At 42.3% G+C, this 27,255-nt stretch overlaps 1 protein-coding gene across 1 annotated transcript in view; it reads right to left on the bottom strand.

Annotated features, from left to right (window-relative positions):
- Positions 1-27,255, bottom strand: part of GABBR2 (gamma-aminobutyric acid type B receptor subunit 2) — a 422,753-nt gene that overhangs the window by 46,759 nt on the left and 348,739 nt on the right. The window lies entirely within an intron of this gene.

Here is a 27,255-nt window from a genome sequence, read left to right as displayed (position 1 = left end):
CAAGCTAAACAAGGGCAGAAAAGAATGAACATCCCATCACAGGGCTGGCGGTTCCTTTCCGAGACACCATGAGTGCTGAGGTGCCCGGACACTGTGGTTCCCTTGTCCTTTTTTCTTCCCTGTTGGTTTCTGTGGTCAGTGGTTTCCTTGTGATTGTAGAGCACTTAGAAACAAACCTGCCTAAAGTTCTGGTGTGGAACTTGCTCACCCTCTGTCTTCCCATTGCAATGAACAATGCTGCAGAAATAGAAACCTCATAGAAACCTTCCTTTTTTCCTCTTCCTTGCTCTCTCTCTTCCACTGGGGAAACAGTTGTTCAAATGCTAACACAAGGATTTTCAGAAAAATATGAGACCAGAGGGCCTGCGTAGCTCTTTGGGGTCTGCACACATGAACTCCCCAGGTGGGCCTCTCTCTGAGCCTGTAATTCTTTTGTCATCATCATCATCTCTGGCTGGCAGGGACCAACTGGACTTCAGATTTTCTGGATTCAGCCTTTTCTTCTTTTACTTTCTAGTCGTAAAAATTTGTTGTCCTGAGTCTATTTATCACCCTGGTATCCAAGGTACAGTCTTGGGCCCTTCCTAGAGATTCGTGAGAGTCTGGACCAGAGAATCTCAACTCCGGCTGCACACCAGAACCCATGGCAACTTTAAAAAATTCCTGATGCACAGGGCCCTTTCTAAGCCAGTTAAATCAGATATTTTGGGGGGTGTGACCCGGGCCGGTATTTTCAAAAAGATCTTTTCTGGGTGATGTAGCAGGATTGAGAACCACGAGTCAAGTTTCTCTTTGAAATCATTCAACAACAACAACAACAACAACAAAACTTCCTCTTCACCTTTAAAACATTACTTATTTTTCTTTTTAGTATCAACATATTCATCCAATAGTTCAATCCAGCTACTGAGCAACCACATTACCTACTCAGCTGTTGTCAGTGCTGACAAGAATCATGCCAGGGAAGCTCGTCCATCCATCCATTCATTCATGCACGCATTCCTTTGTTCATTCATTCACTCATCCATTCAACCAACATATATTGAGCTGTGTGTCTGTCTGGCCCTGTGCGAGGCCATGGAGAAAGAGCTCTGAGTAAGATAGTTAAGGGCCCTGTTTCATGGAGCTCACATTCTAGTGGATGATAGAAAATAGATGAGAGAATGAGGAATAAGCAATGTGATGGAGAAATAGGGGAGGTGAGAAAGAATGTTGGGGGACATTTAAGGATCTGGTGATCAGGGAGGTGGCATTTAAGCTAGATCTGAAATGACAGGAAAGAGTCCGACATGAAAAGGTTTGGAGGAAGAGCGTTCCAGGCAGGAGAATCATGAATGCAAAGGCACAAAGTTGGGAATAAAGTTGGAGTGTTAGAGCTCCAGACAGAAGGCCCACATGGCTAAAGACTGGGGTGAGCACAGGGAGAGGAACTAGATGAAGTCAGATATGGAGTGGGGACTGGATTGTGTAGGACCTGTAGCAAGGTAAGAAGTGTGGGTTTTATTTTAAATTGGAGAATTTTAAGTGCAAAATAGTAAGATACGTTGTGCATTTTAAAAAGATATCTGGCTGGGCGCAGTGGCTCATGCCTATAATCCCAGCACTTTGGGAGGCCAAGGCGGGTGGATCACAAAGTCAGGAGTTTGAGACCAGCCTGGCCAATATGGTGAAACCCCGTCTCTACTAAAAAATACAAAAATTAGCCAGGCATGGTGGCATGTGCCTGTAGTCCCAGCTACTCGGGAGGCTGAGGCAGGAGAATCGCTTGAACCCAGGAGGCAGAGGTTGCAGTGAGCCGAGATCACGCCACTGACTCCAGCCTGAGCGACAGAGGGAGACTCTGTCTCAAAAACAAAAAAGTATCTTCCAGAATGGCAGATGTAAATCCTGCATTTCCAGTAATTACATAAAATGGATTAAACACTCCAATTGAAATGCAGAGATTGGCAGAATGAATTAAAAAAAAACATGATCTGACTATATTTGTTGTATATGTGACTCACTTTTGATTCAAAGATATAAGTAGGTTGAAAGTCTATCCGAGAATTTTTTGGCTATTCAGGAAAATGGAATATGAAGCATACAAATTGGAATGAAAGAAGCAAAACCCTCTATTTGCAAATTATATAATCTTATGGGTAGAAAATTCTAAAGAATCCACCAAGAAGGCTGGGTTCAGTGGCTCACACCTGTAATCCCAGCACTTTGGGAGGCCAAGGCAGGTGGATTACCTGAGGTCAGGAGTTGAAGACCAGCCTGGACAACATAGTGAAACCCTGTCTCTACTAAAAATACAAAAATTAGCCAGGCATGGTGGTGGGTGCCTGTAACCTCAGCTACTCAGGAGGCTGAGGCACGAGAATCGCTTGAACCCGGGAGGCGGAGGTTGCAGTGAGCCAAGATTGTGCCATTGCACTCCCGCCTGGGTGACAGAGTGAGACTCCATCTCGGAAGAAAAAAAAATTGCTGAAAGAAATTAAAGAAGACCTAAATAAATGAAAAGATAGCCCATGTTCATGAATTGGAAGACAATATTCTTAAGATGGCAATACTCCCCATATTATCTACAAACTCAAATCAACGCTTATGAAAATCCCAACAGCCTTTTTTACAGACATGAAAAAACTGATCGTATAAATCATATGGAATCTCAAGGGACCCTGCATAGCTAAAACAATCTTGCAAGAGAAGAAAAAAGTCAGAAGACTCACACTTCCAATTTTAATTGCCACAAAGCTACAATAATCAAGTCAGCATGGTGTTGGCATAAGGATAGACATATAAATTGATGGAATAGAATTGAGAATCCAGAAATACAAGTACACATCCATGGTCAGTTGATTTTCAACATGGGTTACAAGACTATTCAATGGGGAAAGGATATTCTTTTCAACAAGTGGTGTCCAGGGGCGGTAGCTCACGCCTATAATCCCAGCACTTTGGGAGGCTGAGGTCAGGAGTTTGAGACCAGGCTGGCCAAGAGCCCATTTTTTTAGTCTCTACTAAAAAAACAAAAATTAGCCAGGCATGGTGGTGGGTGCCTGTAATCCCAGTTACTCGGGAGGCTGAGGCAGGAGAATTGCTTGAACCTGGGAGGAGGAGTTTGCAGTGAGCTGAGATTGTGCCACTGTACTCCAGCCTGGGCGACAGAGTGAAACTCCATCTCGAAAAAACCAAAACAAACAAGTGGTGCTTGCACAACTATATATCCACGTGCAAAATAATTAATTTGGATCACTACCTCATACCATGTACAAAAACTAACTCAGAATGGATCAAATACCTAAATGTAAGAACAAATAGTATAAAACTCTTAGAAGAAAACGTAAGTGTAAATCTTCATGAGCTTGGATCAGACAATAGTTTCTTAGCTATGGCACCTAAAGCAGAAATAATAAAAGAAAAAATATATAAATTGCACTTTATGAAAATTAAAATTTTTCATGTGTCAGAGGACATTATTGAGAAAATGCAAAGACAACTCACAGAATGAGAGAAAATATTTGTAAATTATATATCTGACAAAGGCCTAGTATCTAGAATATATAAAGAACTCTTACAGCTCCACAACAAACAGATGAATCATTCAATTAAAAATGGGCAAAGTCTCTCTGAATAGACATTTCTCCAACAAAGATACACAAATGGCCAATAAGCACGTAAAAAGACACTCAGCACCATTAGTCATTAGTTATTTGATGGTCATTCTCATCAAAACCACCAGAAACCTTTACACTCACTAAGATGGCTATAATCAAAAAGGCAGATAAATAACAAGGATTGGCAGCAATGTGGAGAAATTGGAACCCTCATATATTGCTTGTGGGAATGCAAAATGGTGCAGCTACTGTGAAAAACTGGCTGTTCCTAAAAATGTTAACATGAGTTAACATGGTTACCATGTAGCCCAGCAATTCCACTCCCAGGTATATATCCAAGAGAACTAAAAGCATATGTTCACACAAAAATTTGTGCATGAATGCTCATATTAGCATTATTCATAATAGTCAAGAGTTGAAACAACCAAAATATCTATTAAATGTTGAATGGAAAAACAAAATGCAATATATTAAAACAAGGGGATATTACTTAGCCATAAAAAGAAATAAAGTGCAGATACGTGAAGGAACCTTGAAAACATTACGCTAAGTGAAAGAAGCCAGGCACAAAAGGCCATAGATTGTTTGATTCCATTGACATGAAATGTCCAGAATAGACAAATCCATAAAGGCTGAAAATAGATGAGTGGTTGCTAGGGGCTGGAGGGAAGGGAAAAAGAAGGGGTGATGGATAAAAGAAAGAAGGTTTCTTTTTGGGGTGACAAAGTTTTTTTCAAATAAGATAGTGGTGATAGTTGCACAGCTTTATGAATAGGCTAAAAACCACTAGGGTATACATTTAAAGACTGAATTTTATGATATGTGAATTATATCTCAAAAAAAAAAAAAGAAACAAAAAGAAAAAGATCCCTCTGTCTGCCAGTCAGCCATGCAGAGAATGACTTGGAAGGAGCAATGAGCTGGAGTCTGCCTTGGAAAGCTATGATTACATCCACCACCACAAACAACTCAGTGACTTCAACAATAAAGGCTCTTTATTCACCAAACCACTTGCTCATTTTGCACCACCTGTAGCCTTGCCTCATTGCACCCCAACTCTGGAATGGCAGATGATAAGAGATGATGGTGGTGTGGACCCCAGTCACAGCAGTGGAGACAGACAGAAGTGATGGATTAGGATGTGATTTGGCAGTAGCGTCTGCAGAACAGGTACAAAATTTTTCAGAGAATAGCCCATAGATCTAACAAGATTTCTCTAAGGTGTGTTTCCTCAATTATTCAACTAATATTATTTATTGAGTATGTACTATGTGCCAGGTACTTTTTCAGATGTTGAGGATATAGCAGTGAATAAAACACAACCCTCCCTCGCCCTGTATTCTCATGGAGCTCACGTTCTAGTGAATGGCATGGTATTTGTACAGCAACCAAAAGCCAGGGGAATATGCTAGTGTAGTCATCATGGCTGAATAGCAATACCTGGTTCTCTCTTTCCTTCTGGGCACACAGTAGGATTGCTCTTCCCTGGCTCACTGAACTTGGGCATGGACATATGATGCATTCTGGGCAATGAGATATGGGTAGAAGTGACATGTGACACTCTGGGGTGGAAGCTCAAAGCTGGTGCACACTTTGCTGCACACTTTCCCTTTGCCACCAGCTGTGTCCCGGGGGAGGACACCATGGTGGGGGAAAGCTGCAGCTGGTTCTCAGTGGACAAGTGCTGTGATGAAAAAAGAACATTTATTGCTTTAATCCAGTGAGGTTTTTTTTTTGTTGTTACTACAGCAAAACCTAGCAGATCCTGACTAATGCATGTTCTCTCTCACTTCTTTGCCCTCTGAGAGACATTAACCCAGATTCAATCTTAGTTCATACTTTAGAAAATTAAGTCCAGTGTCTCAGCACAGTAACTTAAACTTAAAACCAAGTGTTTGGAGGCAAATGTCATCAAGAGGGTACTGTTGCTGTTGTTTACAATCTATTCTGTGTGTGTGTTTCTCTCTTTCTCTTTTTTTTTTGAGACGGGGTCTCGTCATGTTGCCCAGGCTAGTCTTGAACTCCTAGGCTCAAGTGATCCTCTTGCCTTGGCTTCCCAAAGTGTTAAAATTACAGGCATAAGCCACCACGCCTGGCTTATGCCTGTGTGTTTCTCTGATAGCATCAACCACAGACCTACCAGCAGCAAGCTGGTAACACCACCCTTTATGGACATACCTAATGTTGCTCATCAGACATGCAGTACATAAGGGAGCATGGCAGACAATGGGTACCCCATAAATGCTGAAGGAGCACCCTGATGATGAACCATCTACCAAGAGGTAGGTTGCTTGGAGTTTACCCACAGAAAAGAGGGAAGGTCTTCATGGGGACTGCAGCCTGTATTTCTGCCAACATGGATGTGTGGCATTGGGTTAAAAATAATAAAAATTTAAAGACTCTTTTTGCTCAGGAACAAAAATGGCTTTAACAAGACAAATACAGTGGTCAGAAGAAGCCAGGATGTCACACAAGTTTCCAATCATTCTGTTCATGACACTTGAGAATTCCTAGCAAACAGCTCATGCCCTGAAGAGTTCCTAGACAGGTAGAGATGGAGAAGTTCCAGCTTCAGGGCTGGCCCTGGTGCTGTGGCTCTGTCTCTTGTGATTTTTGTCCTAATGGGCCTCTGGCTGGCCCCACGTGCTGCCCACAGACATAAGGGAAGCCAACAAGGAAGATGAAATCAACTGCAATCTCTCGTGAATCCAACACACCTTTCCACACAAGATGTTCCAGAATCACGGCTGTGGCTGGCAGAGCCATTCTGTCCATACACTGGGCCCAGACACATCTGTGCCCACAATGCTGACTGCAGAGCCGAGCCGAGGCTGGGCCAGGATCCATGCCAGAAAGCATGTGGCTGTGGACACCCTTAAAATGTCTCTCTGGCATATCATTCCAATTAAATCTCGCCTGAAGTTCTTGTTTTAATAACTTAATCTAGAATTTACACCTTGCCTCCTCTCCCAGAGGGCTCAAGACAGCACACATTAAAAGCCTAAATACAACAGGACAGTTAAAAATAAAGACGAATGATCAGAAGTTGAGATAATCCTCCAGGAACCTGAGATAAGATGGTTATTGAGGCTGAGCGTTGAATTTGGCTCCAACTTTCTGGCAGCCAAGGTTAAAAAGAACACAGGGTGGCTTATCCAGTTATGATTGCCTGATGGAAGGAAGGAAGTAGATACAAGTTCACGGAGAGAGCACAGCCCATTTCCTGGCACTCAGTTCCACGAGGACCTAACCTGTGGATCTTTATCTCAGGGACACAAACTGAACAACATCCTTCGTAGTAGATGCTGAATCATGCTTCACTTGGCAGCCTCAGCCCCAGAAGTGGGCTCTTGACAAAAGGTGAGGGTGTAATATTAAATTAAATTGCAACTCGGCAAAGACATTTCTTCGAGAAGCCGGCTTAATGGACCCAGACAGATGGGTTGAAATTGGACATATGGAGGCATGGGGAGAGCTCCAGGTGGAGGGAATAATTTAGTCAATAAATATTTACTGAATACTTACTTTGAGCCAGGCACTGGTGGTGGGTGCTGGGGACACACAGATGGCCATGGCCTTTGAGGAGGTCACAGACAAGAGGGGACCAGCACACAGACAGACAATGATCAGTTCTGTGACCAGAATGAGGGTGAACAGTGTGAGATGGAAGCACAGGACACAGGTGTCCATCCAGGCAGCCCATGTGGTCCACAGGCCCCTTGAGGAGATGCTTCTAAGCTGCCTCTCAAAGGTCAAGCGGGGATTTTACATATGAAGATGGCATATTGGGGGTGGAAAGGGGGGTGTTCTGGGTAGAAGGTGCGCAGGCATAGAGGAAGAGAGTGGGATGCTTTGGAGAAGTAACAATAGCTCAGGGTAGCTGAGCACAAGGAACAAGGAAGGGGGTTGTGAGAGATAAGGCTAGGGAGGTGAGCCAGCCAGATCATCAAAGGCCTCCTGAGCTGAGCTAAGCAGTACAGACTTCATCCTTTAGCTGCTGGGGAAAATTTTAAACAGGAGAATGATGTGGTTAGAACTTCAGATGGGGTATGGTCCTCCCTAGGAGGAGTTGGCCAGGCTAATGGAGGCAGCCCATGGGTAATGGACCAACCAACGGCCCCTGTGGAGTTCCACTGCCCTGCCTGGACCATGGTCTGCATCTGGCTGGGGCCCCAGCCTGGCCATCCAGGGCACCATGGATAACTACGTGTGACAAGACCAGCCTCACTCACTGTTCAGGGCTGATGGCTCCAGCAGTGAGGACCCATCACTTGGAGTGTGACCCTTAGCATCCAAAGCCTTTGGCCACCAGGCCACCTGTGAGCAGCCTACTGGGTAGGGCAGACCCTGGTCTCCAGCACTTCCCCCACCCAGGCCATTACAATGTCTCTTTATTTTCAAATGAGTAGCGTGAAGTCAGGCTTGGACAGGCTTTATGAAGATACCAGCTGTTTCCTGAAAGTGCCTGCTTTAGGATTGACTTTTTTCCCCCCAGAGCAGCTGTAGAGGGAGATAGAAGGTAAGAGTTGAAATTATTTAAAACTCTATGCATTTGCCTCTTCCAATATCTGTTTCCATAGAAACAACTGGTATAACCACCAGGCTCAAAGCCAAGTGTAGTTCCATGATTCCAAATCCCCTGTGTGCTTCCACAGAAGAATGGTAAGACTACGGAAGCTGGAGGAAAGTTCTGAAATATCCCTTGTCCCAAACGGCCCTTAACTTGATTACTGCTCAAATGGCCAGAAAGCCACAGAAGCTAGAGTGTAGGGAATTCCTGACATAGGTTGCTTGGTATCCTGTGGGGACCAGGATGAGAGAAGACTTCGGGGTGTGCAGGCAGCCTCAGGATCCTGCCACAGTGGCTGCCCTGTGGTTCCGTGGCTCACCTGGGTGTTCAATATTCAGTGACCTTGAGGGCTGTCTGCCATGTCGCTCCATTTCAAGACCATTTTAGAATGGTCAGGTGGAGGTGTAAATGGTGGCTTGCTATGAAAGGAAGGCTTGGGAAAAAATGAACAACCCTCCACCTAGGATCACACCATCTGTATGTACTGAGTTTACTTTTGGGGAAAATTATCTCAAATTATTTTCCTTAAAAGAAAAGAATCCTGGCCGGGCGCGGTGGCTCACACCTGTAATCCCAGCACTTTGGGAGGCCGAGGCGGGCAGATCATGAGGTCAGGAGTTTGAGACCAGCCTGATCAACATGGTGAAATCCCTTGTCTACCAAAAATACAAAAATTAGCCGGGTATGGTGGCGGACGCCTGTAGTCCCAGCTACTCAGGAGGCTGAGGCAGGAGAATGTCGTGAACCCGGGAGGTGGAGCTTGCAGTGAGCCGAGATTGCACCACTGCACTCCAGCCTGGGTGACAAAGCAAGACTCCGTCAAAATGAAAAAAAGAAAAAAATCCCATATGGAGGTGTGTGCATATACTCACACATACATACTGTCAATTCGTGGTCCTAATCTTACTTGATCTAAAAGCAGCATTTGACGCAGTTCATCAAAACTTCCTCCTTGAAACACTTTCTTCATTTGGTTTCCAAGACACCAAACTCATCTGATTTTCTTCCTATTGCTGAGCTTCTGCTAGGTCTTCTTTGTCAATTTCCCCCACCTTTCCAGCCTCCAAACATGCGCAGGATCCAGGGTGAGTCCTTGGTCCCCTTCTCTTCTCCATCGCTCTGACTGCTCTTGGTGCCCTCATCCAAGATTGTCATTGCCATCCATAAGCTGACCCCATCTGAGTTCCCATCTCCAGCCCACACCTCTCCCTGAACTTCAGATCCGTATGTCCAACACCTACTCACCGTCACCACAAGTAGAGTAGGTGCTCAAAAAAGAGAGCTATTTTCCTTTTTTCCAAGAATACAAATCATATTTTAAAAACCTTTTTAACATATTTGGCAGGTTTATCTACACCTGCTATATCTGAAATGCAGAAACAGCCAATCTTCCCATCAGACTCTAAAGAAGAGGAAAGGCTGAGATGGGATGCAGGAGCACTGAGCACAGGGCCAGTTCACGGGACACCTGTCAGTCCTTGCCTCAGTCTGGGGCATTTGTCGCTGGAGCCCTCACTCTCCCTTTTCAAATTCTTCCATTTGTGAATGGCTCTCTCTTGACCATCTGCCTGGGGACAGCTCTCTCTCCTGTCCCCTCACCAGTGATGGTTCTCTCTCCTGGTATCCCGCTGCTTAAAATTCTCCTTCCCTGGCTCGTCCTCCTGTGCGCATGGCTGTTTAATCACTCAGTGATTCCCGGGGCTCCTATGGGGACTTCTTCACTTCTCACTGCACCCACTTTCTCTGGGTTACTACACTCACTCTCATGACTCTATCCTCAATGTGCTAACTAGCTGCTTCCCCACAAATCTCTACCGACTGGACAAACTACTCTTCTGTCCACTGGGACCCTGCAGCCCATCTTCTCAGCCCTTTTGCCTAGAAGGCCCTCAGGTGACTCAAACTTATGGCCAGAAATGAATTCCCCATGTTGCCTGCCAAGCCCATTCTCATTCCACACCTGCCTTAATGAAGAGGTTCCCCAGGCACCCCAGGCAGAAATCAGCATTGCCCTCCCTGCCCCCATATCACTACCCCTTAGAGTCAGTCAATCACCACGTCTCGTCATGTCTGCTCCCTACATAGCTCTCAAATCCACACCCTTCTCTGTTCACACTGTGACTGCCCTGGCTTAGGTCGCCATCAGCTTTTGCCTGAATTACTGCAAAAACATCCAGCTATCACTGGGCCTCCAGCCTCGCCCCTCCATCTGTTCTCACCGTGCAGCCAGGGCAAAGCTGATCATGTCACTCCCCTGATGAGATATCTTTAATTTTGAAGTTTAAACTCTTCTTCTTAGCACACAAGATCCCTAACAATCTTAGCTCTGCCTGAGTCATCATTCGACCCTCCTCTAATTTCCTCAAAGGCATCCTCAGTTTTGGCCATCAAAACTATTCAAAACTATTTCATAGTGACTTTTTTTTAACTTTTTAAGAAAAGATACATTAACCTACTTAATGGTGAAAAACTAGATGCTTTTCCTCAAGACTGAGAACAAAGCAAGTATGTCCCCTCCCACCACTCCTATTCAACATTGTACTAGAAGTTCTAGTTAATGCAGTAAGTCAAGAAAGGAAATAAGAAGTATACAGATTGGGAAGGAAGAAATAAAATTGTCTCTGTTTGCAAATGACATGATCGTCTATATAGAAAGTCCCAAAGAATCAACACAAAAACTCTTGGAACTAATAGGTAATTATAGCAAAGTTTCAGGATATTAGGCTAATATACAAAAATCAGTTGCTTTCCTATACAGGCATACCTCAAAGATATTGCAGGTTAGATTCCAGACCACTGCAATAAAGTGGATATCTCAATACAGTGAGCCACACAAATTTTTGGTTTCCCAGTGTACATAAAAGTTATGTTGACACTATACAGGAGTCTATTAATTGTGCAGTAGCATTATGTCTAACAAACAATATACATACTTTAATTAAAAATACTTTATTGTTAAAAATGCTAATGATCATCTGAGCCTTCAGTGAGTGGTAACCTTTTCGTTAGTGGAGGGTTTTACCTCCTTATTGATGGCAGCTGACTGACCCACGTGTGGTTTCTGCTGAAGGCTGGGGTGGCTGTGGCAATTTCTTAAGATAATAACGGAGTCTGCTGCATTGATTGATTCTTCTTTTCGTAAATGATTTCTTTGTATCATGCAATGCTGTTTGATAGCATTTTACCCACAGTAGAACTTCTTTCAAAATTGGAATCAATCCTCTCAAACCCTGCTGCTTTATCAACTAAGTTTATGGAATATTCTAAGTTCTTTGTTGTCATTTCAACAATGTCCACAGCATCTTCATCAGGAGTAGATTCCATCTCAAGAAACCACTTTCTTTGCTTTTCCATAAGAAGCAACTCCTCACTCATGAAAGTTATTTTTTCCTTTTATTTTTAGTTGACATGTAATAATTGTACATATTTATGGGATACAGACTGATATTTTGGTGTGTGTATAAAATGTGTAATAATTAAATCAGCATAATTAGCATTCCTATCACCTTGATCATTTATCATTTCTTTATGTTGTGAACATTCAAAATCCTCTCTTCTAGCTTTGTGAAAATATATAATAAATTATAGTTAACCGTATTCATCCTACAGTGCTGCAGAACATGGGAATTCATTCCTCCAGTCTAGCTGTAACTTTGTATTTGTTAACCAACCTCTCCCCATACTCCCCTACCTTCTACTCTTTCCAACCTCCAGTACCCACAATTCTACCCTCTTCTTCCATGAGCTCAGTTTTTTTTTCTGCTTCCAGATATGAGTGAGAACACATGGTATTTATCTTTCTGTGCCTGACTTATTTCACTTAACATAATATCCTCCAGGCTCATTCATGTTGTTGTGAATGACAGGATTTCATTCTTTTTTATGGTTAAATAGTATCCCATTGTGTATATATACAGCACATTTTCTTTATCCATTTGTCTGTTGATGGACATTGAGGCTGATTCCATATCTTAGGAACTGTGAATAATGCAATAAATATAGGGGTGCAAGTATCCTTTTGATATATTGATTTCCTTTCCTTTGGATAAACACCCAGTAGTGGGATTGCTGAATCATATGGTAGTTCTATTTTTAGTTTCCTGAGAAACCCCCACATTATTTTCCATAATTGTTGTACTAATTTACATTCCCACCAACAGTGTATAAGAATTCTCTTTTTTCTGCATCCTTGCCAACATTTGTTACTTTTTGTCTTTTTGATAATAGCCATTCTAACCGGGGTGAGATGATACCTCATTGTGGTTTTGATTTGCATTTCCTTGATAATTAGTGATGGTGAACACTTCTTCATGTATTTGTTGGCTATTTGTATGTCTTCTTTTGAGAAATATCTATTCTGATCCTTTGTCTTCGTTTTAATCAAATTATTTCATTTTTTTCCTGTTGAGTTCCTTGTATATTCTGGACATTAGTCCCTTGTTGGATAAATAGTTTACAACTATTTTCTCTCACTTTACAGGTTGTCTCTTCACTCTGTTGATTGTTTCCTTTGCTATGCAGAGGTCTTTTCATCTCATATAGTCCAATTTATCTATTTTTGTTTTTGTTGTCTGTGCTTTTAAAGTTGTAGCCATAAAATCTTTGCTTAAACCAATGTTTTGAAGCATTTCCCCTATATTTTATTCTAGTAGTTCTATATATTCACGGCTTACATTTAAGTCTTTAATCCATTTTGAGTTGATTTTTGTGTATGGTGAGAAATAGGGGTTGATATGGTTTGGTTCTGTGTCCCCACCCAAATCTCACCTTGAATTGTGATAATCCCCACGTGTCAAGGGTGGGGCCAGGTGGAGATAATTGAATCATGGGGGCAATTTCCCCCATACCGTTCTTGTGATAGTAAGTCTCATGAGACCTGATGGTTTCATAAATAGGAGTCCCCCTGCGCAAGCTCTCTTGCCTGCCACCATTTAAGATGTGCCTTTGATTCTCCTTTTCCTTCCACCATGATTGTGAAGCCTCTGCAACCATGTGGAACTGTGAGTCTATTAAACCTCTTTCCTTTATAATTTGCCCAGTCTTGGGTGTGTCTTTATTAGCAGTGTGAGAACAGACTAATACAGGGGTCTAGTTTCATTCTTCTGTATATGAATATCCAGTTTTCACAGCATCATTTATAAAGAAGGTGTCCTTTCCCCAGTATATGTTCTCGACACCTTTGTCAAAAATCAGTTGGCTATAAATATGTGGATTTATTTAGGGGCTTTCTATTCTGTTCCGTTGGTCTATGGTCTGTTTTCATACAAATATCATCTGTTTTGGTTACTATAGCTTTGTAGTATATTTTGCAGTCAAGTAGTTGAATGCCTCCTGCTTTACATCTTTTGCTCAGTATTGCCTTGGCTATTCAGGGTCTTTTGTGGTTCCATATGAATTTTCAGATTGTTTTTTCTATTTCTGTGAAGAATGTCATTGACATTTTGATAGGGATTACGTTGAATCTGTGGACTGCCTGGGGCAGTATGGTTATTTTAACAATATTAATTCTTCTAATGCCCGAACATGAGATGTTTTTGCATTTCTTTGTGTTCTCTTCAATTTCTTTCATTGGTGTTTTGTAGTTTTCATTGTAGAGGTCTTTCACTTCCTTGGTCAACTTATTCCTAGATATTTTTTGTAGCTATTATACATGAAATTGCTTTATTTCTTTTTCAGCTAATTTGTTATTGGTGTATAGAGATACTACTGACTTTTACATCTTGATTTTCTATCCTACAACTTCACTGAATTTATTGATCTGTTCTAAGAGTACTTTTGGTGGAGTCTTTAGGTTTTTATAAAATATATAAGATCATATCATCTGCAAAGAGGAACAATTTGACTCCCCCCTTTCCCTTTTGGATGCTCTTTATTTCTTTCTCTTGCCTAATTGCTCTGGCTAGGACTTCCAGTACTGTGTTAAAGAAGACTAGTGAAAGTGAGCATCCTTGTCTTGTTCCAGTTCTTAGAAGAAAGGCTTTCAGCCTTTCTCCATTCAGTATGATATTAGCTGTAGGTTTGTCATAGATGGCCTTTAGTATGTTGAAATATGTTTCTTCTATGCCTAATTTGTTGAATTTTTTATCATGAAGGGATGTTGAATTTTATAAAATGCTTTTCTGTATTTATTTAGATAACAATATGGTTTTTGTCCTTCATTCTGTTAATGCAATATATTACATTTATTGATTTGTTTATGTTGAATCATTCTTGCATCCCTAGGATAAATCCCACTTGGTCATGGTGTATTATCTTTTTGAGGTGTTGTTGAATTTGGTTTGCCAATATTTTGTTGAAGTTTTGTTTTTTTTTTTTGAGACAGAGTTGCCCAGGCTGGAGTGCAATGGCATGATCTCAGCTCATTGCAACCTCCGCCTCCTGGGTTGCAAGCGATTCTCCTGTCTCAGCCTCCCAAGTAGCTGGGATTACAGGCATGCACCACCAGGCCTGGCTAATTTTTTTGTATTTTCAGTAGAGATGGGGTTTCACTGTATTGGTCAGGCTGGTCTCGAACTCCTGACCTCGTGATCTGCCTGCCCTGGCCTCCCAAAGTGCTGGGATTACAGGCGTGAGCCACTGTGCCCGGAGAAGATTTTTTCATCTAGATTTTTAAATCTACGTTCATCAGGAATATTGGTCTGCAGTTTTCTTTTTTTATTGTGTCCTTGTCTGGTTTTGGTATCAGGGTAATTCTGGTCTGGTAGAATGAATAAGAAAGAATTTCCTCCTCTTCAAATTTTTGGAATAGTTTGAGAAGAATTATGTTAGTTCTTTAAAAGTTTGGTAGAATTCAGCAATAAAGCCATCTTGTCCCGGGCTTTTCTTTGTTGGGAGACTTCTTGTATGGATTCAATTCTGTTACTCATTATTGGTCTGTGTAGGTTTTCTATTCCTTTCCGATTCAATCTTGGTAGGTTACATGTGTCCAGAAATTTACCCATTTCCTTTAGGTTTTTCATATTGTTGGATATAGTTGTTTATAATAGTCTCTAGTGATCCTCTGTATTTCTGTGGCATCCGTTGTTATGTCTCCTTTTTGTTTCTCATTTTCTTTATCTTCATATTTTTTTTCTTGTTTAGTCTAGCTAGTGGTTGATTGATTTTATCTTCTCAAAAAAAAAAAACCCACAAGTTCTCATTTTCTTCATCCTTTGTATTTTTTTAGTCTCTATTTCATTTAATCCTGCTCTGATATTTATTTCTTTCCTTCTATTAATTTTGAATTTATTTTGTTCTTGATTTTCTGGTCCCTTGAGGTGCATCATTAGGTTATTTGAAATTTTCCTACTTTTTTGATGTGAGTGTTAATTGCTATACGTTTCCCTCTTTGCACTGCTTTTGCTGTATCTCATAGGTTTTGGTATGTTGTGTTTTCATTTTTATTTGTTTTAAGAAATATTCAAATTCCTTTCTTAATTTCTTCATTGACCTAATAGTTGTTTAGGAGTATGTTGTTTAATTTCCATGTTTCTGTACAGTTTCCAAGGTTCCTTTCGTTACTGATTTCTAATTTTATTCCACTGTGATTTGAGAGATGATTGATATGATTTCGATTTAAAAAAATTTGTTGAGACTTGTTTTGTGGCCTAACATATGGTCTGTCCTGGAGAATGTTCCATGTGTTGATGAGAAAAACGTGTATTCTGTAGCCATTGGATGAAACGTTCTATAACTGTCTGTTAGGTCCATTTGGTCTACAATGTACATTAATTATGACACTTCTTTGTTGAGTTTCTGTCTAGATTATCTGTCCAATGCTAAAAAGTGGGGTGTTAACATCCCTAACTATTATTATATTGGGGTCTACCTCTTTCTTTAGCTTTAATAATTTTTTTTATATATCTGGGTGCTCTGGCATTGGGTGCATATTCACAATTGTTATATGTGCTTGATGAATCAATCCCTTTATCATTATGTCATGTTCTCCTTTGTCCCTTTTTGTGTTTCTGACTTAAAGTATATTTTGTTTGATATTTGTATAGCTAATTCTGCATGCTTTTGGTTTCCATTTGTGTGGAATTTTGTTATCCATTCCTTCACTTTCAGTCTATTTATATCTTTTTCAGGAAAAGTGAGATTCTTGTAGGCAACTTATAGTTGGCTTTTTAAAAAAAATCCATTCATCCAGTCTATGTCTTTTAATTGAGGTATTTAAACCATTTACATTCAATGTTGTTATTGATAAGTGCAGATTTACTCCTGTCATTTTGTTAATTGTTTTCTGATTGTGTTGTATATCCTTTGTTCCTTTATTCCTCTTTTATTATTTACCTTCGTCTTTTGGTGGTTTTCAATGGTGCTAACATTTCATTTCTTTCTCTTTCTTATTTGTGTCTCTTTTCTACCAGTGAGTTTTATACTTTTGTGTGTTTTCATGAAGGCAGATACCATCCTTTCACTTCCAGAGGTAGGAATCCCTTAACCATTTCTTGTAGGGATGGTCTAGTGATGATGAATTTCCTGTTTTTGCTTATCTGGGAAATGGCTTTATTCAAATTTAGAAATTCTTTCTTTTGCTTGATCTAGTCTATTTTTGAAGCTCTCAATTGTGTTTTTTAATTTCATTCATTGAATTCTTCAGTTCTAGGATTTCTGTCTGGTTCCTTTCTTAATGATATCTATCTCTGTGCTGAATTTCACATTCAGATCTCAAATAGTTTTCCCAACTTCTTTGTGTTTGTCCATCTGTGTTGTCTTGTATCTCACTGAGTTTCCTTAAGATCATCATTTTGAATTTCTTTTCTGGCATTTCATAGATTTCCTTTCTTTGGAATATGTTATTGGAGAATTATTGTGTTCCTTTGGAGGTATCATGTTTCTTTGCTTTTTCAAATTTCTTGTATCCTTACATTGATATCTGTGCATCTGGTATAACAGCTGCTTCTTCCAATTTTAGGGATTGACTTTCATGGGGAAATAATTTTTCCTGTACATGTGTCTATAGTGTTGGCTGGGTAGGGTACTTTGGCTTTGATTCTGAATGGGCTTAGTAGTGTAGTCTCTGTATGATTTCTTTGGCTGTAATCAACATCAGTGATGGCTGTGAATTTCTCAGTAGCTTAGGCTGTAATTTATTAGTGGAGGCTATGTTGAGGCTTTACTGGAGATAAGGACACCAGGCAAGCTGGTCCTGGGGCTGGCCCCTGGGTGGCATGTAGGGGCACTGGTGGTGGCAGTTGTGTACTGGGTGTGCCAGTCCTCAGGTCCCCAGGTATTGTGTGTGGACATCAGCAGTGTCAATGGTGGGCCTAGGTGGAATGGTCCTTGGGCCCTTAGGCAGCATGCATAGCCACCTCTGGTGGCAGAAGAGGTGGCTGGTCAGTCCTAAGGCCACCAGGTAGTGATAATGGTTGGGTGGGTGGTGCTGGAGGGCTGGGAAGGCCAGCCCTAGGGCCCCTATGAAGTGCTCATGGATGCCAGTCATGGGCAGGGTGGACTAATACTCAGATTCCCAGATAGCACATGTGGGTGGTGATGGCAGCAGGCAGGGTGGACCTGTCCTCAGGTCCATGGATGGTGTGCATGGATGCTGGTTATGGTGAGTGGGACAGACTGGTCCTCAAGATCCCTGAAGGTGTCTGCAGGTGCATGAGGGTCCTGCTGCTGGCGGGGGAGGGGTTATCGGCATCCCCAGGCAGGCAATTCTCAGGCTCTGGGGAGAGCATGCTTTGGGTCCCTTTGTCCTGGGGGTAGCCTTCCTGGTGTGGTACACTGATGTTCTCTGGGGCATAGGACACTGTGTGGGCTAGAGTCCTGGGGACCCGGCTGTGCCGCAAGTTATGGCTGGTGTCATAATGCTGCAGCCCTCTGGGTGGATGTGGGGGAATGTCAGTTGGGCTTCGGTATGTATAGATGCAGGGACTTTTGGGCCCTAGAGCAGGATATATTCTGGTGGGTGCTGGGCTCTCAAAATGGTGTCCTGATGCAGCAGCTTGGGTTTTAGGGGGGTGAGTGAATGGGACCCAGAGTGAAATCCTCTGGAAAATGCAGTTGTATGGACTCCAGGCAGCTCCCTATACTAAGCTAATGGCCTGTGAGTACTAAGGAGCTCTCCTTGGCTAGTATTTCAGGCATCTGTGATGGGAATGTGGACCACTAAAGATCTATTTTCCCCACTGTGGAGAGTCCCTCCTGGCTCTGAGCTGATCCTGATCTCTCTTAGATGCTCTATTTGGTGTATCTTGTTAAAGTTTTATCATGAGATTGCAGCAATCCAGTCACATCTTTAGGCTCCACTTCTAATTCGAATTATCTTGCTATTTCCACCAGATCTGCAGTTACTTCCTCCACTGAGGTCTTGAAACCCTGAAAGTCATCCATGAAAGTTGGAATAAACTTCTTCCAAACTCCTGTTAATGTTGACATTTTGACCTCCTCCCACGAATCTCAGATGTTCTTAATGGCATCTAGAATGGTGAATCCTTTCCAGAAGGTTTTCAATGTACTTTGCCCAGATCCATCAGAGAAATCTCTATCTATGGCACCTATAGTCTTATGAGATGTATTTCTTAAATAATAAGACTTGAAAGTCAAAATTATTCCTTGATCCGCGGACTGCAGAATGGATATTGTGTTAACAGGCATGAAAACAACATTCATCTTCTTTTATATCTCCATCAGAACTCTTGGGTAATCAATCAGGTGATATGGTTTGGCTGTGTCTCCACCCAAATCTCACCTTGAATGGTAATCCCGATAATCCCCACATGTCAAGGGTGGGACCAGGTGGAGGTAATTGGATCATGGTGGGGGGGCGGGTGGCGGAATTCCCCCATGCTGTTCTCATGATAGTAAGTTCTCACGAGATCTAATAATTTTATAAGCGTCTCTGGCATTTCCCCTTCTTGCACTTACTCCATCTTGCCACCCTGTGAAGAAGGTGCCTGCTTCTCTTTTGCCTTCTGCTATGATTGAAAGTTTCCTGAGGCCTTCCCAGCAATGCAGAAATGTGAGTCAATTAAACCTCTTTCTTTTATAAATTACCCAGTCTCGGGTATTTCTTCATAGCAGTGTGGGAACAGACTAATACACCAGGTACATTGTCAATGAGCAATAATATTTTGAAAAGAATATTTTAATTAATTAATTTATTTCTGAACAGTAAGTCTCAAAAGTAGACTTACAATTATTCAGGAAACCATGCTGTAACAGATGTGCTGTCATCCAGGCTTTGTTGTTCCATTTATAGAGCACAGGCAGAGTAGATTTAGCACAATTCTTCAGGGCCCTAGGATTTTTGAAATGGGAAATGGGCACTGGCTTCAACTTAAAGTTACTAGCTGCATTAGCTCTTAACAAGAGAGTCAGCCTTTCCTCTGAAACTTTGAAGCCAGGCATTGACTTCTCTTCTGTGGCTACGAAAGACCTAGATGGCATCTTCTTCCAACATAAGCCTGTTTCATCTCCATTGAAAATGTGTTGTTTAGTGTAGCCACTTTCATCAAAGATCTCAGCTATATCTTCTAGATAACTTTCTGTAGCTTCTGTATCAGCAGTTGCTGCTTCATCTTGCACTTTTATGTTATAGAGATGATTTCTTTCCTTTTAAATCTCATGAACCAGCCTCTGTTAGCTTTTAATTTTTCTTCTGCAACTTCCTCACCTCTGTCAGCCTTCATGGAATTGAAGAGATCTAGTTCACTGAGATTTGATCAGGCTTTGACTTAAGGGAATGTTGTGGCTGGTTTGATCTTTTATCCAGACCACTCAAATATTCTCCATATCAGCCATAAGGCTGTTTTGCTTTCTTATCATTCATGTGTTCACTGAAACAGCACTTTTAATTCCCTTCAAGAATTTTTCCTTTGCATTCAAAACCTGACTGTTGAGTGCAGTCGGCCTAGCTTTTGGCCTATCTCTGCTTTCAACCTGCCTTCAACCTGCCTTCCTCACTAAGCTTAATCATTTCAAGATTTTGGTTTGAAGTGAGAGACGTGTGACTCTTTCTCTTACTTGAACACTTAGAGATAACTGCAGGGTTATTAACTGACCTAACTTCAATATTGTTGTGTCTTAGAGAATAGGGCAAGGAGAGGAAGAGAGATGGAGGAACAGTGGGTAGAGCAGTCAGAACACACAGAACACTTAACCAATAAAGTCTGCCTTCTTATCTGGGCATGGTTTGTGGTACCCCAAAACAATTACAATAGTAACAGGAATGATCACTGATCACAGATCACCATAATTGATATAATGATAATAAAAAGATTGAAATGTTATGAAAATTATCAACATGTGACACCGAGACACAAAGTGAGTAAACGCTATCAGAAAAAATGGTGCTTATAGATTTGCTCAATGTAAGGTTGCCATAAATTTCAATTTGTAAAAAATGTAAAATCTGCAAAGTGCAATAAAGTGAGGTATGCCTGGACCAGAAATGAGCAATTGAAATTTGAAATTAAAAATGCAATCCCATTTACATTAGCACCCAAATGAAATGAAATAGGTATAAATCTAACAAATTAGGTAAAACATCTACATGAGGAAATCCACAATACTCTAATGAAAGAAAATAAAAAAAGATCTAAATAAATGGAGAAATATTTCACGTTCATAGATCAGAAAACTCAATATTGGTAAGATGTCAATACTTCCCAACTTGATCTATACATTCAGGGTAATCCCAATAAAAATCCCAGCAGATTATTTTGTGGATATCAACAAACTAATTCCAAAGTTTACATGAGTGGCAAAAGACCCAGAAGATCTCACACAACATTAAAGAACAAAGTTGGAGAAGTGACATTCCCTGACTTCAAGACTTACTATAAAACTATGCTAACCAACATAGTGTGGGATTGATGAAATAATAGACAGATCGATGTAATGGAACAGGGAGCTCAGAAATACACCCACACAAACACAGTCAATTGATCTATCACAAAGATGCAAAGGTAATACAATGGAGAAAAGATCGTCTTTTCAGCAAACAGTGCTGGAACAACTGGACAACACGCAAAAGGAGTCTAGACATAGACTTACACCTTTCACAAAATTTTACTCAAAATGGGTCACAGGCCTAAATGTTAAATGTAAAACCATAAAACATAACAGAAAAAAATCAAGGTAACTTTGTGTTTGGCAATGAGTGTTTTGATACATCAAAAGTATGATCCATGAAAGAAAAAAGTAATAAGCTCGATTTCATTAAAATTTAAAACTCCTGCTCTGAAAAAGACAATGTAAGAGAATAAGACAAACTGAGAGAAAATATTTATGAAACACATATCTAATAAAGGACTTGCATCCAAAATATACAAGGACCTCTTAAAATTCAACAATAAGAAAACAACCTATTTAAAAAGTGCACAAAAGATCTGAACAGTCTTCTCACTAGATGGCAAATAAGCATATGAAAAGATGCTCAACATCATATGTCACTGGGGAATTGCAAATTATAACAATGAGATACAAGCACACACCTATTAGAATGGCTAAAATCCCAAACACTGACGACACCAAATGCAGGCAAGGACGTGGAGCAACAGGAACTCCCATTCATTGCTCGTGGGTTTGCAAAACGGTATAGTCATTTTGGAAGACGGTTTGGTAGTTTCTTACAAAACTAAACATCCTCTTACCATATAATCATAACTTGCACTCCTAGGTATTTATCCAAATGAATTGAAAATTTATGTCCACACAAAAACTCACACATGAAAGTTTGTAGCAGCCTTATGTATAATTGCCAAAACTTGGAAGCAACTAAGATGCCCTTCGGTGGGTGAATGAATAAACAATCTGGGGTACATCCAGGAAATAGGACATTATTCAGTGATAAAAAGAAATGAGCTACCAGGAAATAGGATATTATTCACTGATAAAAAGAAATGAGCTATCAAGCCACAAAAATATATGTAGGAACCTTAAATGCATATTACTAAATGAAAGAAGCCAGTCTAAAAAGGCTACATACTCTATGATTCTAACTATATGACATTCTGGAAAAGGAAAAACTATGGATCCATGGTTGTCAAGGATTAGTAAAGCACAGAGGATATTTAGAACAGTGAATCTACTCTGTATGATATTGTAATGGTGAGTACATGACATGCATTTGGCAAAGCCCGTAGAAGAGTGAACCCTAATGTAAACTATGGACTGTGGTGAAGAATAATGTATCAACATTGGTTCATCATTTGAAAAAATGTACCAGACAATGCAAGATATTAATAACAGGAAATTGTGGGGGTGGGTGGAGGGTACATGAGAACTCTTTGTACTTCTGTTAACTTTTTCTGTAAACCTAAAACTACCCTAAGAAATAAAGTCTATTAAATAAGTATAAATAAAATTTAAAAAATTAAATACATCTGCCGGGCATGGTGGCTCATTCCTGTCATCACGGCACTTTGGGAGGCCAGGGCAGGTGGAATATTTGAGCCCAGGAATTGGAGACCAGTCTAGGCAACATGAGGAAACTCCGTCTTTACAAAAAATACAAAAATTAATGGGGTGTGGTGGCACACGCCTGTAGTCCCAGCTACTCGGGGGGCTGAGGCTGGGGGATCACCTGAGCCAGGGGAGGTGCAGTGAGCCGTGATCTTGCCATTGCACTCCAGTCTGGGCAACAGAGTGAGATCCTATCTCAAAACAAAACAAAACAAAACAGACAAACAAACAAAAAACAACAACAACAAAAAAACCCCCACATCATACTTTCTGAAGAGGAGATATAATGTATATGTACAATTTGAAGAACAGAATTGCCAGAACCTTACAGGACCTGTGTGCCTGTCTCAATCATATCCTCCTATCCTGCCCACCAAGAAGTAACCACAATCTTGAATTCTGTGTTAACAATTGTCTTCTTTTTTTAAAAAATGGTTTTGCTACCTATGTATGTATCCTTAAACAATATTCTGTTCAGTTTCTCCAGTGTTTGAACTTGAAGCATGTGAAAGCCTGTTTTGGGTATTCATGCGTGACTTGCTGTTTTTGCTCATTGCTGTGTTGTTGAGATGCCTCCAAACTGATGTGTATGGCTGTGGCTCATTCATTCCCACAGCCGTATAGCCTTCCTTTCTTTGAAAATACCATAGTGCACGTATCCATTCTGTTCCTGCGGGCCATTTAGGATGCTATCAGTTTTTGGCTGTTACAAACAGTTCACAGCCTGCTGTGAACACCCAGGCTTGGGTCTCCTTGGGCATATGTGTGAGACTTTCCCTAGGGATGTGTCCTAGTGGAATAGCTGGGCTGTGGGGCATGTGCATCTTTGACATGACTCATGTCAAATAGTTTTCCAAGTGGTTGTGCCAATGTACACTGGAGTAGCACTGTGTGTTGTGTTCGCTGCCTCTGTCCTCTCAGCACTTGGTTCACTGGACACACTGCCTGCTCTCTAAATGCAGCGGCCTCTGCCTGAGTGCTCTCACACCAGCTCAGGCCTCCTTGGCTTTCAGCTGAAAAGTCTTCTTTGACCCTATGAGGCCAGACTGGCGTCCCTCCTCGGGCTCCACAGCACCCTGTACCATGAGGGTTGTGAATTAGCCACTGATTTGTCTGTCTTCCTAACTGCTCTAAGAGGTCCTTGAAGGAAGGGCCACATCTCATTCACTGCTGTCTCTCTGGAGTCCCTCACAGGGCCTGATGCATAGCTGGTGAAAAAGGTGAGAGTGAGGCTGGAATCACTTTGGGGCATGAGGAGGCTGTGGGGTGCTGAGCCATAGCTGGAGGCTTGGCAGTGGCAGGGGCGTCATGGAGTCAGGCTCCAGGACCACAGCCACACAGTCAGCCTGTCCTGAGAGGGGCTGTGTGTAGCCCCTGAGAGAGGAAAGAGGCGGTGAAACCAGAAGTCAGGACCTCCATCCCCTGCCTCAGGGACCCTTTCCACCCGTATGTGGAGTTGGGTGGCAACATGATTGAAAGCAGACCACCTGGGGTGGAATCCAGGCTCTGCCACTCACTGGCTGAGTGACCTGGGCCAGTCACTGAAGGTCTCTGTGTCTCAGTTTCCTCATCTATAAAATGGGGGCAAAAATATCTCCTACCTCACAGGATTATTATAAAGATTAAATTAAATGAGTTCATATTTGTAAAGCATTTAGAACAGTACCTGGCACATGACAAGTGCTACAGAAATACTTATGACATATAAATGGCTGGGCGAGGTGGCTCACACCTGTAATCCCAGCACTTTGGGAGGCCGAGGCAGGTGGATCACTTGAGGCCAGGAGTTTGAGACCAGCCTGGACAACACGGTGAAAGCCTATCTCTACTAAGAATACAAAATTTAGTCAGGCATGGTGGTGCACACCTGTAGTCCCAGCTACTTGGGAGGCTGAGGCATGAGAATCACTTGAACCCAGGAGATGGAGGTTGAGCAGCGAGCCAAGATCATGCCAGTGCACTCCAGCCTAGGTGACAGAGTGAGACTCTGTCTCCAAAAATAAATAAATAAATAAAATCAATCAATCAATATTTATGGCACAGAAATGAATAAGGATGGGGGACTGGGCTGCCCCCAGTAGGCCTCTAGGGGACTTGCATTCCAAGGACCCTTGAGTGGGCTCTCTCAGGGTGAATCGCTTCCATGGGTCCTTCCTGTTATTCTCAAGCCCTGGGTTCTGTTTATTTCCCTCTCACTGCTTTCAGAGTCGACAGTGATCTGAAGTGATAGGGTTATTCGTCTGCAGGTTTAGTCTGCTCCCTGATTTGCCTGCAGGCTGCCATGAGGCTGTGGCTGCCATGGCTACCTGTGTCTTCCCATGGAAGATGCCGGCCGTGGCGTGCTTGCTGGGTGGGCTGTGTGGAGGCTGGCTGAGACATGGCCCTATCCTGGAGAAGTTGCTTGCTGGGAGTCCTGACTGGGGAATGTTTGGGATGCTGGGGGAGGAAGTGAGGCAGAGCAGGTTCTCGACTCCAGCGGAGCCAGTGAACACAGGGACACCTCTCCATAGGAGGTAACACTGGTGCTGAAGCTGAAGTCATATACTTGGCAGAGAAGATTCTGGAAGGGGACACAGCATGAGCAAAGGCTAGGATGTGTACCATATTACAAGGCCCATACCTGGAATCCTCAGGTGCTCAGAGTCCGGAGCACACAGGGTGTCTGAAGTAGGTAAGTGGGAGGGAGGGATGGGCCACAAAGGTCTTTCGTCATCTCTCCCCCAAGCCTAGGCTTTCTGTTTGGAGATCCTGGACAAAACAGCCCCTTGAAGGAGACTTTAGGATACCTCAGGCCCTGGGCACACTGTTCAACTACCCTGTTGTGTCTGACAGAGGAGGGTCTGAGAGAAACCAACGGCTTGGTGCTGTTTGTAGAAAAACGACAATAAACAGGGCTGTGGGTGGACAGATCAAAGGGTTACCATAGCAACAGAGGGACAGGCCAACCCTAAAATAAAAGAAGAAAAGTAGGCACCTGCCAGAAAAGGTTCTGAGAGAAATCTCAGCACACCCCGGAGGGAGACACAGGAACAGCCTATCTGGGCCTTGCCTTGGACAATCTGGGTGACCCTGGGCCCTGGATAGCACCTTTCCAGGCTCTGTTTCCTTATCTACACAGAAAGCCACTTCTGCAGCACCCTGGGACTCCTCAGTTTGAGAACCATAGCCTTGGAAAGTCTGGAATGTGCTAGGGTTCTATGCACAGAGCCATTGATAGCAGCAGTGCTTATTACAGAATAGAAGGAAGGCAGGTAAGAGCCATGATAGCAAACCATCAGCTAGACACATCAGACTGCACAGGTTTACCTTGTTTAAACGGACCAGTAGGACAGGCATCCCCACTTCCAGAGTCTGTTGACTCTGGCACTGCTGGTGTCTCCCCGCCACAGCTGGGGCCTTGGGAACCCTTCGTAAATACTCAGCTCCCACCTTCATCTAGAATAGAGGCGGCAGCCATTCAGCCTCCCTAGCCCACTGTTGGGCTCCACACTGAGCCACTGTGCCTCGTTCTGTCCACCTGGCCCAGCTCCAGGCCTTCCACAAACTCTGCCTGACTCACCCTGCTCTTATTTCTTGATCTCCTGGGCCCTCAGTCTGCCCATTATTCTACTTTTTTCTCCTCATCTGTAGAAGGGGAGAACATTTCCCTGCCCTACTCACTTCCCAGATCTGTGGCCAATGAACAAAGGTTTAAGAAAGCCTGTAAAACTGCTAAGAGCTGCCCAGGTGTTGAAAGGCAGGGTTAGGCAGTAGGTGAGAGGGTAGTTAGTGGTATTGTCACTAACCTGCTAGGTAACCTTGGGTAAGTTACACAGCCTCTCTGGGTTTCTGTTTCCTCATCAGTAAAATGAGGTTAAGGACAGCATCTACCTCCCAGAATTGCTGTGAGGATTAAATGAGTTAACGCCTGATACCAGCTGTCATCATCATCATCGCTCTTATTATCATCGTTGCTTATTATTATCACCGCCACAGTCTCTCCCTAGCTCAGGGGCCCAGTTAGCCAATGATAGCTCTTCCTGGTGTTGACATCCTGTCTGGATTTCTAAATTCTGGTGATGGGCAGGGAATTCCCTTGGGATGAAGGGGGCATTCCCTTGGGATGAATTGGGACCCACCCAGCTGTTCTGTTGCCTATCTTGCAGGGTGAATGGTGACCAGATGTCCCCCCATCCAAAAATAGCCTGTCTGCTTGAGTGGACTCAGTTCCTGCCCCCTTGGCCCATGGGCACAGCCAGTGTCAGGTCTTTCCTCCTTACCAGTTCTGGTTGTGACTGTCTGGAGTCCCACTTCTATGTGGAAGGTGGGCAGGTGGAGGGACATAGTTCTCAATCTCTTTCCTATATGGCATTCTCTGCTGCTGCTCTGAATGCATGCATAACTTCTTACCAAGCTGAGTAAACACTGTCTCGAGATAAATGAGGCTGAGCATCTTATTTTCTATAAAACCTTCTTGTCTAGAAGGATAAAAGGCTCTGCCCTCAGTGCATAGAATGACCATTTCTGGTTTAGTGTAAGAATTCACACTCAATTCCCACAAAAGATCTCTCTAACAAAGCAGTGAGAGAAACAGAGATTCTCATTTTCTTAGAGTTTGTTACACTGTACCGAAATCCTACCAAATAGCACACCCCACTGCAGCTCAGCTGTAGCCCGCAAAGACAGTCTAACTATTCTAAATGAAAGTCAACA

This window comes from Pan paniscus, chromosome 11, assembly GCF_029289425.2.
Source record: "Pan paniscus chromosome 11, NHGRI_mPanPan1-v2.0_pri, whole genome shotgun sequence".
Classification (NCBI taxonomy): Eukaryota; Metazoa; Chordata; class Mammalia; order Primates; family Hominidae; genus Pan; species Pan paniscus.
This window is presented reverse-complemented; position numbering and strand designations above follow the sequence as displayed.